The sequence below is a fragment of the Bos indicus x Bos taurus genome, chromosome X (genome assembly GCF_003369695.1).
Source record: "Bos indicus x Bos taurus breed Angus x Brahman F1 hybrid chromosome X, Bos_hybrid_MaternalHap_v2.0, whole genome shotgun sequence".
Taxonomy (NCBI): domain Eukaryota; kingdom Metazoa; phylum Chordata; class Mammalia; order Artiodactyla; family Bovidae; genus Bos; species Bos indicus x Bos taurus.
This window is the reverse complement of record NC_040105.1, coordinates 11893335-11908467: the sequence shown is the minus strand read 5'-3', so window position 1 is coordinate 11908467 and position 15133 is coordinate 11893335. Positions and strand designations below refer to the sequence as shown.

The window sequence follows — 15133 nt, the reverse complement described above, 5'->3', positions numbered from 1 at the left end:
GTCACCCCTTTTCTTTGATACCACTCAATCTTTTGGGGAACAGGTGTTGGATGTGAAAAGGAATAACATTTTGGGTAGAGAGGTTAATCATAAACTCAGTAGAGGAGTTCAGTTTTATGGAGACTTGGTTTCAGAACAGTGGCTACCGGGGGTGGAGGGGGTGCTATGGGGAGATGTTAGTCAAAGGGCACAAACCATCGGTTATAAGATGAATAAGTTCTGGGGATCTAATGCACAGCATTATTATTGCAGTAAATAATGATGTGTTATATACTTGAAATGTGCTATGAGAGTAGCTCTTAAACGTTCTCACCAGAGAACAAATTATATGATACAGTGGAGCTGTTAGCTCATGCTATGGTGATTATCATTTTGCAATATGTGAGTGTATCAGATCAACACGCTGAACACCTTAAACTGACATGATGTTATATGTCAGTAATATCTCGACAGAAAAGAAGAGGTGTATTAAGTAAGGCCTTTCAGCGGGAGAATTGACTAGATTAAACCAATCAGGTGAAGGTGAAAAGTCAACAAGTGTGGATGACTACGTGATCAGTGGGGTCACCCACAGAAGTCAGAAAATCAGGTGGGTTCAGCTTCTTTGGGTAGGATATGATAAGGTTGTTGTAATCAAATTGGCATTTGAGGCCACTCTCTTAGAGATGCTCTTACAGGCAGTTGAGGATTCAAAACTTGTGTCAGAAATGAGTTGTGTGCTAGAGAAAAGATTTGAGTGGAATCCAGAAATGAAGCTTGATGATCTTACATCGTGGAAATTAAAAATTCTGAGTCATCTAGGGATATGGGAAAAGAGGAAGCGAAGTTTTAATAGGCCTGTAGTAATTCATAGCACTAAAATAAAAGTGGCATATATATCTGTGAGTTGTCTAGGAAAAACACATTGGTGATCGACAATGAGAAAAAATTATTCTGGGAGTCTGTCCAGGAGCAACAGGCTTTCTTGCTTGTTGCTTCAATCCCTTAACTTCCTTCCTAATTTTGAGATAGCTCCTAGTTCTTACTTAGTTCCTTTCTTCAAACCTGGCTTCAAAGTCTGGCTCAGCTTTCCAAATTTTCCCCTTCATAGACTTGCCTAAAGGAGCTTACATTCTCCTCTTTTTTTTTGTCATCTAAGTTTTCTGATTGCAGGTACAGAAATACATAAGAAGTACTAAGTGGTGAGTAAGGTGTAGATTTAACATGAAATGTTTAAAATGCCGATATTCATTATTCTTAGTCTTTATGCAAATATCAGGCAATAAAGTGCTGGGTCCAGCATGTACTGGCTCATGGGAGACAATTGTTACATATTCAGAAATTTTACAAGCCAGTGGTTAAATATAGCTATTACTCAAAATTAAATTATAAAAAAACTTACTATGAAATAAATTATCAAAAGCTAAGAGTTGGTGATGGACAGGGAGGCCTGGCATGCTGCGATTCAAGGGGTCACAAAGAGTCAGACATGACTGAGCGACTGAACTGAACTGAACTGAGGATAGTACTCAGACTCATCACTTTTCAGTTATTTTACAAATACCTATATGCTTGAAGTTCTTTGTGTTTACTACCTCTGCAGGGTGGAAATATTATATAATGGTGTGCTACTGTACATTACAATTCTGTATATAATTATATCCTATTGTTAGCTTGAAATAGGCCATCATGGGAGAATTTGCTGCAAGTCAGAGCTTTTTTATTTTCCCTTGGAGACTCAGTTGTTATACATCTTCCCTGGTAGCTCAGCTGGTAAAGAATCTGCCTGCGATGCAGGAGACCCTGGTTCAATTCCTGGGTCAGGAAGATCTGCTGGAGAAGGGATAGGCTACCCACTTCAGTATTCTTGGTCTTCCCTGGTGGCTCAGATGGTAAAGAATCTGCCTGCATTGCGGGAGACCTGGATTGGGAAGATCCCCTGGAGAAGGGAACAGCTACCCAACTCCAGCGTTCTGATCTGGAGAAATCCATGGACAGAGGATCCTGGCAGGCTACAGTCCATGGGGTCGCAAAGAATTGGACATGACTGAGCGACTTTCATTTCATCACTTCAGTACACCAGTGCTGTTAGTAATGTGTAACGTCATGGAAAAAGCAAAATATCATGGTTTGAGGTTCTAGATTGGCATCCAAGTTCCATTCCTGCTGAAAAAGCAGCCAACCTTGAACAAGTCTACAAATGTCTCTTGAATCTCTGTGAAAGGGTATATGGATATCCTTCTCCTAGAATGATGTATGTTGAAAATTCTATTCACATAGTCCCGAGAGAATCAATCTTCATCTCATATCTAAGGAATGAGCCTGCCCAACTATGTCTGCATGAGACCACTAACCAGGCTGTGCCTAACTTAATTCAGGTTCATCTGGGTTGTTACTTCCATGTGATTTGGTGGGATAGTTGATCCTTCTAGAATCAGCATTTAACCTTCTCCTGGAAGCATATGAGACCAGTCAGGAATGTTGTTGTTGTTTAGTTGCTAAGTCATAACTGATTCTTTGCGACCCGATGGACTTCAGCACACCAGGCTCCTCTGTCCTTCCTATCTCCTGGAGTTTGCTCAAACTCATATCCATTGTGTCGATGATGCAATCCAACCGTCTCATCCCCTGTCACACCCTTCTCCCACTGCCCTCAATCTTTCCCAGCATCAGGGTCTTTTCCAATGAGTCTGCTCTTTGCATCAAGTGGCCAAAGTATTGGAACTTCAGCTCCAACATCAGTCTTTCCAATGAATATTCAGGGTTTATTTCCTTTAGGATGGACTGGTTTGATCTCCTTGCTGTCCAAAGGACTCTCAAGAGTCTTCTCCAGCAGCACAACTGAAAAACATCAATTCTTTGGTGCTCAGCCTTATTTATGGTCCAACTCTCACTTCCATACATGACTACTGGAAAAACCATAGCTTTGACTATATGGACTTTGTTGGCAAAACGATGTCTGCTTTTTAATACACTGTCTAGGTTTGTCATAGCTTTCCTCCCAAGGAGAAAGCATCTTTTAATTTCCTGGCAGCAGTCACCATCACAGATATTTTGGAGCCCAAGAAAATAAAGTCTGTCATTGTTTCCATTGTGTCCCCATCTATTTGCCATGAAGTAACTGGACCAGATGCCATGATCTTCATTTTTTGAATGTTGAGTTTTAAGCCAGCTTTTTCACTCTCCTCTTTCATCAAGAGGCTTTTTAGTTCCTCTTCACTTTCTGCCATAAGGGTATTATCATCTGCATATGTGAGGTTCTTGATATGTCTCCTGGCAATCTTGATTCCAGCTTGTGATTCACCCAGCCCAGCATTTGGCATAATGTACTCTGCATGTAAGTTAAATAAACAGAGTTACAATATACAACCTTGATGTACTCCTTTCCCAATTTTGAACCAGTCAGTTGTTCCATGTAAGGTTCTAACTGTTGCTTCTTGACTTGCATGCAGTTTTCTCAGCTTGAAGGATTTTGAACATTACCTTGCTAACATGTGAAATGAGTACAATTGTGTGGTAGTTTGAACATGTTCTGGCATTGCCCTTCTTTGGGATTGGAATGAAAACTGACCTTTTCCAGTCCTGTGGCCTATGCTGAGTTTTCCAAATTTGCTGATATGTTGAATGCAGCACTTTAACAGCATTATCTTTTAGGATTTGAAATAGCTCAGCTAGAATTCCATCACCTCCACTAGCTTTTTTTTGTGGGTAATGCCTCCTAAGGACCTCTTGACTTCACACTCCAGGATGTCTGGCTCTAGGTGAGTAACTACACCATTGTGGTTAATCAGGTCATTAAGAGCATGTAAGACCAGTCAGGAGTATTATCATACCTTAATTTCAGGGAAGAATGATGACCTAGATTAGTTCAGCAATGTTAAGGTATAACTAATATGCTCTCTTTCTCAGCAGAGAGCATCCTTAACACTTGTTAAAATGTTTTGACATTACAATATCAGAACACTTTAAAACACAATTTCATTCTTTCTAACAAGGAGGAAAGTGGATGGATGTGTGTACATATCTGTTTTTCAGGTAATACCATGAAATATCTAAGATAGATTTATTTTAATAACTCTTGTTAATAGAGTTAGGAGCTAAAGGAAACCTCTAGGATAGAATTTTTATTTCAAAAAACAAAAACAAATATGCATTGAAAGAGTACAGAAAATGATTTGTATTCTACATGATGACATTTTGTCAAACCATCTGTAAAATTTATTTTGATGGGTTTCAGAACCCATGTTTTCAGCCTGAAAAGTACATTCAAGTGATTTGTGTCAGCTTGTATGATTGGATGGTTGGCCTAGTTAATTCTACCACCTGTCTCAGTCATCAGTTCTTATTAGCTCTCATTTGATGAGGAAAACAATCTCTGGAATTCTATTTTCCCTCCCAGATACCAAAGGATGCTTCGTTTTTATTTAGATAGAAGCATATCTTTCTATTTATCAAAGACTGTTGTCATAAATTCAGGTTGTCCATTGTTTGTTCCTGTAATCCCTTACCATTTGTATAACAAAAACAACTTTTTCTTGTTGAAGACAAGACAAACATGAATGTTGAATGTGTCTTTCAACTTCAAAGCATTTGATTAACATTTAAGAATGTATACCTTGGGAGTAGCATATTGCTAATTTTGGATTCCTAAAAATTATTTATGTTACAACATATAATGTCCAGCACCATTCTACAGGATAAAAACTAAATAAATGGATAAGAGTTGAAGCAAGTGACATAACTGGTCAATTTCAGTGCCACAAAAAATTGAAAGCTAAAGGTCAATTAATTGCATGCTATGTTAAAGAATAATTCCAGATGACAAATGCGCCTGGACCCCAAGATGAATTGTAACCACCTAAAGCAAAGGTAAGAGATCCTAAAAACAAGTATATCTACATGAAGTTCCAGGGAGAGTTTCAAAGTACATATAAACAGAATGAAGAGATGGAAAAATCATTCCATTATATAGAATATAGATAATCACAGCTATAATATGTACCCTATAGAATGTACCTTAAAGTCATGACACTTAGGCAATGGACTATGATTAAAACTGGAAATCTACCATTAATTTTAGTATGCACTTAAACCAGATAAGCTTAGAATACTGGCCACCTACTTGGATTCTTCTTTGGGAGCTCAACATGCAGATAGATAAGGGCATGACTTTATGAGTGAATATATGGGAAATCTTTAAAATAGACTTTCTTTCAGGCTCTCCACGTGGCGTCTATTGCATTCATATTTTTCAAAACAGTGCCTTGTATGTGAGAAGCATAGGAGATGATGCAATGAAAAAAAAATAAAGTCTCTCCCACGAGGAGTTGCATTTACTCTGAGAAAAAAGATACTCAAACTAGTAATTATTATGTAAAGTAAAATATAGAGATAGACTAAAAGTTCTGCAAGAGTATCTATCTACCTTTAAATTCTAATTGAAGAGTTAAGTGCATTTTTTACCAACATTAGAAAACTTAAAATATATGTATATCTCTAAACCAAGGTTTGAAATTCAAATTGCCTTTTTGAACTGTTTTTGAGACTTTCAAAACCGAAAATGTGATGAATCACAGGGGTACAAGGAAGTAAGGAGAAAGGCATCTGGGTAGACAGATGGGACCTGAGCGGGGAAAGACTGGGCTGTGGGGGTCTTTGGAGCCAAGCATTCTCCCTACCGTGCCCTCATTTCCCTCATCAAGTAGCAGATCAACTGTTTTTGGGCTTTGTTCCAACAAAAGCAAAGTTAGTAAGTTGTTGACAGAGCCGTGCATGTTCATCACAGAGGTCAGCAGCATCCAAGTCAATTTAGAGCTTCCAGTGTGCTCAGAGTCAGGATTAAATCAATCATCAAATACGGATTTACTTCACACAGTGACTGTCAGTTAATAGTTGTCTTCCTAAGAGCCCTTAGAAAGTTACTCCACTTTTGAGATGATTCTTTTTTGTTTTCACTTGAAAAAAACATAAAGAAATAATGTATCAATATTACCATTTCAGAAAAAGATACCCTCCTCAATTTACCCAAAACAAAAGTTTCCTAGTCAGAGAAAATCATATGGAACATGAGTGAATTGTGTGACTTACTGTAATGAATGCAGATGCTTTGTTTTGGGTTCATCTATCCAATAACAGAAATAGTTTTTAGATCTTCAAGCTGTTGGGTTCATGAAGTACCTTCACATGTTTCAAAGTCTTCTCATATATTAGCATTTATTTTGACCTGTAAGAGATTTTCTGTGCTGTAATGTTTTTAAGGCTAGCCTGAGTGCAAAATAACCGTAATCTCCCAAAAGACTGAAAAACCAGTGGATGAAACTGGGCAGAAAGAAAAATGCACCTTCTAAAGAATGACACCCTAATACCCTTTCTTTGCTACCCCACCTACTCTCAAGAAGTTTCCCTGCCTTTGTCAAGTGTAATAAACTTTTATTATATCTCATGTCAAACAGTATTTATTTACTTTTTTTTATAATTATTTTTCTTGGCTGTGCCTCACAGCATGTAGGATCTTAGTTCCCTGACAAGGAATGGAACTTGCACTTCTTACACTGGAAATGTGGATTCCTAACCCTTGGACCACCAGGAAGGTCCCTTTACTTACTTACAAGTTATAGTTTATTACTTATAAAAGTTTACCTTCATTGTTCAGTTGAGATATTTTTCTACCTGTAAAAAATTAATTAGAGGTCTCACATTGGAATGGAATGTAGCAGCATCGTTCCCATTAATATTAATGGAAATGGTTTATCATTTGAAGTCTTCTCACTTTGCAGTCAGATTTTCAGGTACAATTTAAACTCCAGAAGTGAGGAATAAGTGTGTTTACTGAGGAACTACTATACTCCAGAAATTGTGCTAAGCACTGAGGAAAAGCTTGTAGAAGAGACTGGTGTGCGCCCTGCCGTCTTGATGTTTACAGTTAAGCTGGGAAGATGGTTGAAATCATTTTTTATTTTCCAGAGATATGGCTTTTCCTTCCTGGAGTAGATGGGGAGAATCTGTTCACAATGTTTATCATATCATCCCATTACACATGCATTTAAATATCATACAATTTTATATGTCTGTTATAACTCAGTAGTTAGATAGGTAAATAGATACATAGATAAACAGCTTCTGGTTTCTATGTTGTAAGCTGCTGCCATCAGGTGGGTCAGGTATATTTCTCCAATGTCAGGCATCATTGGGCCTCCTCTCTCATAAGCTGTGAATAAAGGGAGACCTGGGTTAGGCCTTCAAGGAAGTTTGCAGCCCCACAAATATCCCACCAGAAATCCTTCCATTATCCTTCTAGACACCCAAATCCAGACTGAAGTCTGATAATAGGATGTGGCAGGATATAATCATAGGAATAGAGAAATTGGAGCTAAAACTTCTGATAAAATTCTGCCTTCACAATTTGCCAGCTAAGACCTTTGGACAAGTCCTTGTACTTTTCTGAACTCTCGCTTTCTTAGCTATTAAATGGAGACGGTAGTTTTCACCATGTGGATTTGTCATGAAGTTCAAGTAAAATGCATATGAAACAATTTTGTAAGCAAACTATGACTTTAGTGCGTGTGTGCTCAGTCACTCAGTCCTGTCCGACTCTTTGCAACCCTATGGACTATAGCCTGCCAGTCTCCTCTTGTCCATGGCATTTTCCAGGCAAGCATATTGGAGTAGGTTACCATTTCCTACTCCAGGGAATCTTTCCAATGCAGAGATCAAACCCCATCTCATGGGTCTTCTGCATTGGCAGGCAGATTCTTTACCACTGTACCACCTGGGAAGCCCGTAACTTTAGTAGCCCTTACTAATTATCTTCACAGTCATTTATTCATTCACTCACTCATTCATTTATGTACCAGAAATCATTTCTTAAGAACTTAACACGTACTCTAACTACAATAATAATAAATAGTTGTTGTCCTTTTGGATCAGCTACTTGCCTATTTCCTAAGAGTCCGTGATCAGCAAAGGGTTCTGCTCCAAAATTTGAAGCCATGAACTTGTTCATGCCAGTTCTCCACCATGGCAAACATATGCCATATCTTTACTTTCAAGGAACTTCAACATTATAAAAAGATATCATTCCCTAAAGCTGAATTTTAAAAACTCTCAAAATATGGGAAAATTAAGTCATTTTTTCTACACATTTTTCCTTCCAGTATATTACTCATACATGCCCAACAGAAGCTAAATTTATCTAATTCTCCCAGCTAAGCCATCTGTTGCATGTAAACATCAATGATGCATGCATCTAGTTAATTACGGTTCTCAAAAAAAATCTGACAACCATGGTACAGTAAGTGTTAGGTGTTGATGCTGATATTACAGTGGTAAATGAAAAGGTCTTTGTGTCAGAATAGATCTGTAATAAGTTTACCAACAAAAATAGAAAATTTGGAAGTAGAAAATATAGGTCTCATGAAAGAAGGCATGAACATCAACACAGAAGGGCAAGGAATGAAACTTTTTAAAAGTGTCATTCATGTGATAAAAGAAAATTATTCTAAAGCTTTTCAAAGGAAAATATGGGAAGCAAAATAGAAGTTTTCGAAGTCCAAAGTCACATATATAGTCTTGCCTTCATGAGCTCCTCACAACAACTATATGCTCATAATGAGCTATGTGTGTGAGTAAATCTCCAATGAGGAACAATTCCATCAAGTATGTTTTTAAGGTACTCGTTTTGTCAACAAATGTTCATTTAATGTAAATTATTTATTGGTCTAAATTACTTTTCCAATCATAATAAATGGCAAATTAGAGGAGTAGTGAAATCAATATCACTTCATGGCAAATAGATGGGGAAACAGTGGAAACTGGCTGACTTTATTTTTTTGGGCTCCAAAATCACTGCAGATGGTGATTGCAGCCATGAAATTAAAAGATGCTTACTTCTTGGAAGGGAAGTTATGACCAATCTAGGCAGTATATTAAAAAGCAGAGACATTACTTTGTCAACAAAGGTCCGTCTAGTCAAGTCTATGGTTTTATCAGTGGTCGTGTATGGATGTGAGAGTTGGACTATAAAGAAAGCAGAGTGCCAAAGAATTGATGCTTTTGAACTGTGGTGTTGGAGAAGACTGTTGAGAGTCCCTTGGACTGCAAGGAGATCCAACCAGTCCATCCTAAAGGAGATCAGTCCTGGGTGTTCATTGGAAGGACTGATGTTGAAGCTGAAACTCCAATACTTTGGCCACCTGATGCGAAGAGCTGACTCATTTGAAAAGACCCTGATGCTGGGAGGGATTGAAGGTAGGAGGAGAAGGGGACAACAAAGGATGAGATGGTTGGATGGCATCACTGACTCAATGGACATGGGTTTGGGTAGACTCTGGGAGTTGGTGCTGCGATTCATGGGGTCACAAAGAGTCGGACATGACTGAACAACTGAACTGAACTGAAATCAATATTATCTCGAAAGGTTATCATCAACTTGCCTGTTACTTTTCAGGCATTTTCTCTTTTTCTCTTCCTTATAAGTCTAAATGAGAACTCTTGTCCATGCTGCACTGGAAAGAGACTCAAAGTGGAGATCTGCATTGACTATCACCCACACGTGAACAAATAAAGATAAAATGAATACATAGCATTGACTTGGGTTTCCCTGGTGGTTCAGCAGTTAAAAAAAAAAAAAATCTGCCTGCAATACAGGAGATGCAGTTTTGATCCCTGGATTGGGAAGATCCTCTGAAGAAGGAAATGGCAACCCACTCCAGTATTCTTGCCTGGGAAATCCCATGGACAGAGGAGCCTGGGGGGCTATAGTCCATGAGGTTGCAAAAAAGTCAGACACGACTCAGCTACAACAACAACAACATTGATTTATCCTAATTCTTAGAAAAGACAAAATGGCCACTGGTGTCAAATGAGAGGTAGAGAACATCATTTCACACTACCTACCTCTCATTAAACGCTGAGCCCAAAAATATCATATCCTCAATATCTTAACATCAAAAGCAATCAACTATATTCCTACCAAAGTTTAGTCTGAGGAATTTGGATAATTCTAATTTATTCTCCACTGTTGATGTGGCTATACACCACATGAAGATTGCAGACTTTCAAAAATTAATAAGGTCATTTGTTCTTACATATCCCAACAGAGAGAAACCTACAGAATCAATATACAGTACATTTTAAATCTTGTATAGTTTTATCTTCTGCTTGATGAGCAGCATTGCACTCTCTAAAGAAAAATCTTGTCTTCATAAGGAATTCACTCAGATTCCAATCTCTGCTCTTGACTTAAGGCACATTTGTCATTTTATATCAGTAATAACCCCTGAAGTAAAGACCTTCAGACCATCTTCAACTCTTCTAAGACCCAGGAAAGCTTTCAAATGTTTGTAAAGTGTATCTTCACTACTATGAATATTAAATATCCATGTATTAAAATACATTTTAGTAGCTTAGTTTTATTCTAAGTGGTCACAAGAAATTCTAAGTGCATTTTTAAAATTCATTATAAATATTTTCAAGCAAAAAATAATAATAACAATACTCCTATATTTCTGTTCATCTAGCACACTATGAATTGTAAAAATTACCATTGGGTCAATGACAGAGTTTTTTGGAAAAAATGGAATATCATATTAATCATATGTAATTATTTCAATACCATCAAAGTATTAGGGGTTCATGTGCCTTAATATTGAGGCAATGTCCCAATTCATCTGTTTTATAAATATGAACTGTAAGATTTTGCATTTGCTAAAAGAAGAGAATACCTATCAATGTTTGTAAATATGAAAGATGTGGGTACCATACAAAAATTATGAAAACATGCTTTTCACTGATCCAGGTGTCCAGATACTGTTCTTGTTCAGTCACTAAGTCATTTCTAACTCTTTGTGACTCCATGGACTACAGGACGCCAGGCTTCCCTGTCCTTCACTATTTCCCAGAGTTTGCTCAAACTCATGTCCATTGAGTCCATGATGCCATCCAACCATCTTGTCCTCTGTCACCCCCTTCTCCTCTTGCCCTCAATCTTTCCCAGCATCAGGGTCTTTTCCAATGAGTCAGCTCTTCTCATTAGGTGGCCAAAGTATTGAAGCTTCAGCTTCAGCATCAATTCTTCCAATGAATATTCAGAGTTGATTTCCTTTAAGATTGACTGATTTGAGCTGCTTGCTGTCCAAAGGTCCAGATATATTATAGTGGGCCAGCTGATGATCAGAGAGATATTCTTTAAAAGTTATATATTTTAAAACATATTTTCTGATTATCTATAATCATATATATTTGTTTTTCCTTAGTTTTCACAACAGTCTGTATAATCTGTTTGAAAATTAAGAATGGGTAGAGAAGTCTCTGTAAACTTAACCAAGAACAGTATATGCACTTTCTTTTGCTGACTACACAATCCATTTGTGTTTTATTTATCTTACAGTTTTGACAGTAATAAGACTAACACACATGAAGTTCCTGTTAGTGAATCAGACCAGACTTAATTTTACATTGAGCCTCATATGGCTACATTGAATCCACAGTCTAGAGTCACCTGAATTGGTGAGGAAGTGCATTGGAGTAAAGATGTTGAGGAGATATTGAGGTGTTCTTCTGAACAGACTGGTGGCCGATACCATATCTGTTGTTGTTGTTTAGTCACTAAGCCGTGTCTGACTTTTTGCAACTCCATGAACTGCAGCCCACTAGGGCCCTCTGTCCATGGGATTTCCCAAGCAAGAATACTGGAGTGGGTTGCCATTTCCTTCTCCAGGGGATCTTCCTCACCCGTAGACGGATCAAACCCGTGTCTCCTACATTGACAGGTGGATTCTTTACTGCTGAGTCACTAGGGAAGCCTGGATAGCATATCTATAGACCTGTTAAATAGCTTAGAAACTTCGTTTTGTAACTATTCACCAACATCCTTAAAGGCAAGAATAAATCATTGCATTCTGAATATAATAATAATCAGAATGCAATGATATAATTATATTTATCAATAATAATTGATTAATTATATCAATTAAATAATAATTATATATCATTATATATCATATATAATGATATATATATCATATATAATGATATACCATTATATATATTATATATATAATATATATAATTATGATGATATATAATATATAATGATATATGATTATATAATATATAATGATATATATCATTAATATATATATCATTGCATTCTGAATATAATTATTATTGTATAATTATTATAATTATGATATATAATACATAATGATATGTTATTATATACATATATCATTATATATAATGATATATAATGTATCATTATATATCATATATTATATAATATATTATATACAATAATAATTATATTCAGAATGCAATGATATATATATTAATATATAACTGATAATAATCTCTTGCTTGAGTAAACTAAACAAAGAATTAGGTTGTCTCTTACTGTAATTTTTTTCCTATTGATGCTGTAACAAATCATCCAAACTTAGTGGCTTAAAACAACACAAATTTATTAGCTCATACTCCTGGGGATCAGAAATCTTAAATGGGTCTGCTGGGCTGAAAAAAAAAAAAAAAAAGGTGTCAACAGAGCTGCATTGTTTTTGGAGGCTCTCAGGGAAAATCTGTTTTCCTTGCCTGTTCCAATGTCTGTATTCCTTATATCACTGCCCCTTCCTAACATCGCTCCAACCTCTCGTTCCGTTTGTCACCTCTCTTTCTCCTTATCCCTTCTTTCATCACATCTCCTTCCCCATCTCTGACTTTTCTGTCTCCCTTTTTCCCTTAAAAGAACCCTTATGATTATATTGAGCTCACCCAGATAATTCAGGAAAATCTCCCCATCTCAAGGTACTTAATCACATCTGCAAAGTCCCTTTTGCCCTATAAGGTAACATATTTTTATGTTCTAGAGATTAGGACACGGACATCTTTGATATTGTGTCAACTATACTTGCTTCCTGTCTTTCTTCTCCATTCCTTTTAAAAATGGGAATTCTCAAGTGATGTTCTGTGGTCCTTCTCTGAACTCCATTAAATCTTCTGTTACACTACTATTTGTAGTGTGATGAAGTCTAGACCTCAAACTATGGAAAAGCAGATCAGTACCACTTAGAACTTATGAGAAATACAAATTCTTAGACAAAAATAAAAAAACTCTGGGGATGTAGCCCAGCAATCTGTGGTCCTTCGGGTGTTTCATGCTTAAGTTTGGGAAACACTGGTCTAGACTTACATTTCTTATATGCATTATTTGGATTAGCTTTCATTATTTTAAATCAGTGTTGGTCACATCTTTTTAGTTCTAGTGAGCTTTACCAGCTATAGCAAAGATGCAAGCATTGGATAGGTGAGTAGGCCTTGAGCTCTCACCAAAATCTTATGGGTGAGCCACTTCATATTGCATCCAATTTCCCTTTTTTCTCTTAAATGCATGATTATATTTTTTCCATTTTTAGTGAGAAATAATTGATATATATTACTATATAAGTTTAAGACATACAGTATGATAATTTAATTTACATATCCTGTGAAATGATTACCACAACAGGCTCAGCTAACATCCCTTTTCTCATGTAGATGTAATAAAAAGAAAAGAAAGAATTAAAAAAAAGGGAAAAAATGTTTTCCTTGTAATGAGGACTCTTAGGAGCTACTTTCTTTTTTTTTTTTTTAATTTTATTTTATTTTTAAACTTTACAATATTGTATTAGTTTTGCCAAATATCGAAATGAATCCGCCACAGGTATACCCGCGTTCCCCATCCTGAACCCTCCTCCCTCCTCCCTCCCCTACCCTCCCTCTGGGTCGTCCCAGTGCACCAGCCCCAAGCATCCAGTACCGTGCATCGAACCTGGACTGGCGACTCATTTCATACATGATATTATACATGTTTCAATGCTATTCTCCCAAATCTCCCCACCCTCTCCCTCTCCCACAGAGTCCATAAGACTGATCTATACATCAGTGTCTCTTTTGCTGTCTTATACACAGGGTTATTGTTACCATCTTTCTAAATTCCATATATATGCATTAGTATACTGTATTGGTGTTTTTCTTTCTGGCTTACCTCACTCTGTATAATAGGTTCCAGTTTCATCCATCTCATTAGAACTGATTCAAATGTATTCTTTTTAATGGCTGAGTAATACTCCATTGTGTATATGTACCAGGAGCTACTTTCTTAACATGTCTATGTATCATGCGGCAATGTTAGCTACAGTCATCGTGGTGTACATTACATCCCTAATATGTATCTTATAACTGAAAGTTTGTACTTTTTTACCACCTTCTTCAAATTCCCCCCTCCCCCCAATTTCCTTTTAATGACTCTTTTTCATAGCTCAGTTGGTAAAGAATCCACCTGCAATGTGGGAGACCTGAGTTTGATCCCTGGGTTGGGAAGATCCCCTGGAGAAGGGAAAGGCTACCTATCCACTCCAGTATTCTGGCCTGGAGAATTCCATGGACTAAGTCCATGGGGTTGCAAAGATTCGGACAAGACTGAGAAACTTTCATTCACTTTCCTTTTTTTTTTACTGAAGTATAGTTTGTTTAAAATGCCATGTTAGTTTCAGATACTGTGAAATCAATGTTGCATGCACATTTAAGTATTTTCAATTATTTAATTCAATTTAATAAATGGTGAAATCAGCAAAGATTTAATTAACATAGCCCTTATTCAAAGCATTGTCCTAGCTGACCAAGGCTACTTTATTCTTTCTTTTTCTATTTTACAAACTTTAAAAAATAACCTTTATTGAGATGCAATTTATATACAATAAAATGCATATATTTTATGTGTACAGTTTGATAAGTTTTGACAATCCTCTGGAGGAGGAAATAGCAACCCACTCCAGTATTCTTTTTTTTTTTTTTTTTTTATTGTTGATTTATTCTTTTTTTTTTTTTTTTGGTTTTAATTTTATTTTATTTTTAAACTTTACATAATTGTATTAGTTTTGCCAAACATCAAAATGAATCCACCACAGGTATACATGTGTTCCCCATCCTGAACCCTCCTCCCTCCTCCCTCCCCATACCATCCCTCTGGGTCGTCCCACTCCAGTATTCTTGCCTTGGAAATTCCATGGACAAAGAAGCCTGGCCAGCTATGTAACCATTTTATTCTTGATTACAAGAAGTTGCTATTTTTTCTCTGAAGAAGTTAAAATTTTATTCATAAAAATAATAATAATATTTTAAA

The 15133-nt window shown here is 36.6% G+C and overlaps 1 pseudogene; it reads left to right on the top strand.

Moving 5' to 3' along the window:
* LOC113887631 overlaps positions 1–15133 on the top strand; it is a 53831-nt pseudogene that overhangs the window by 12097 nt on the left and 26601 nt on the right.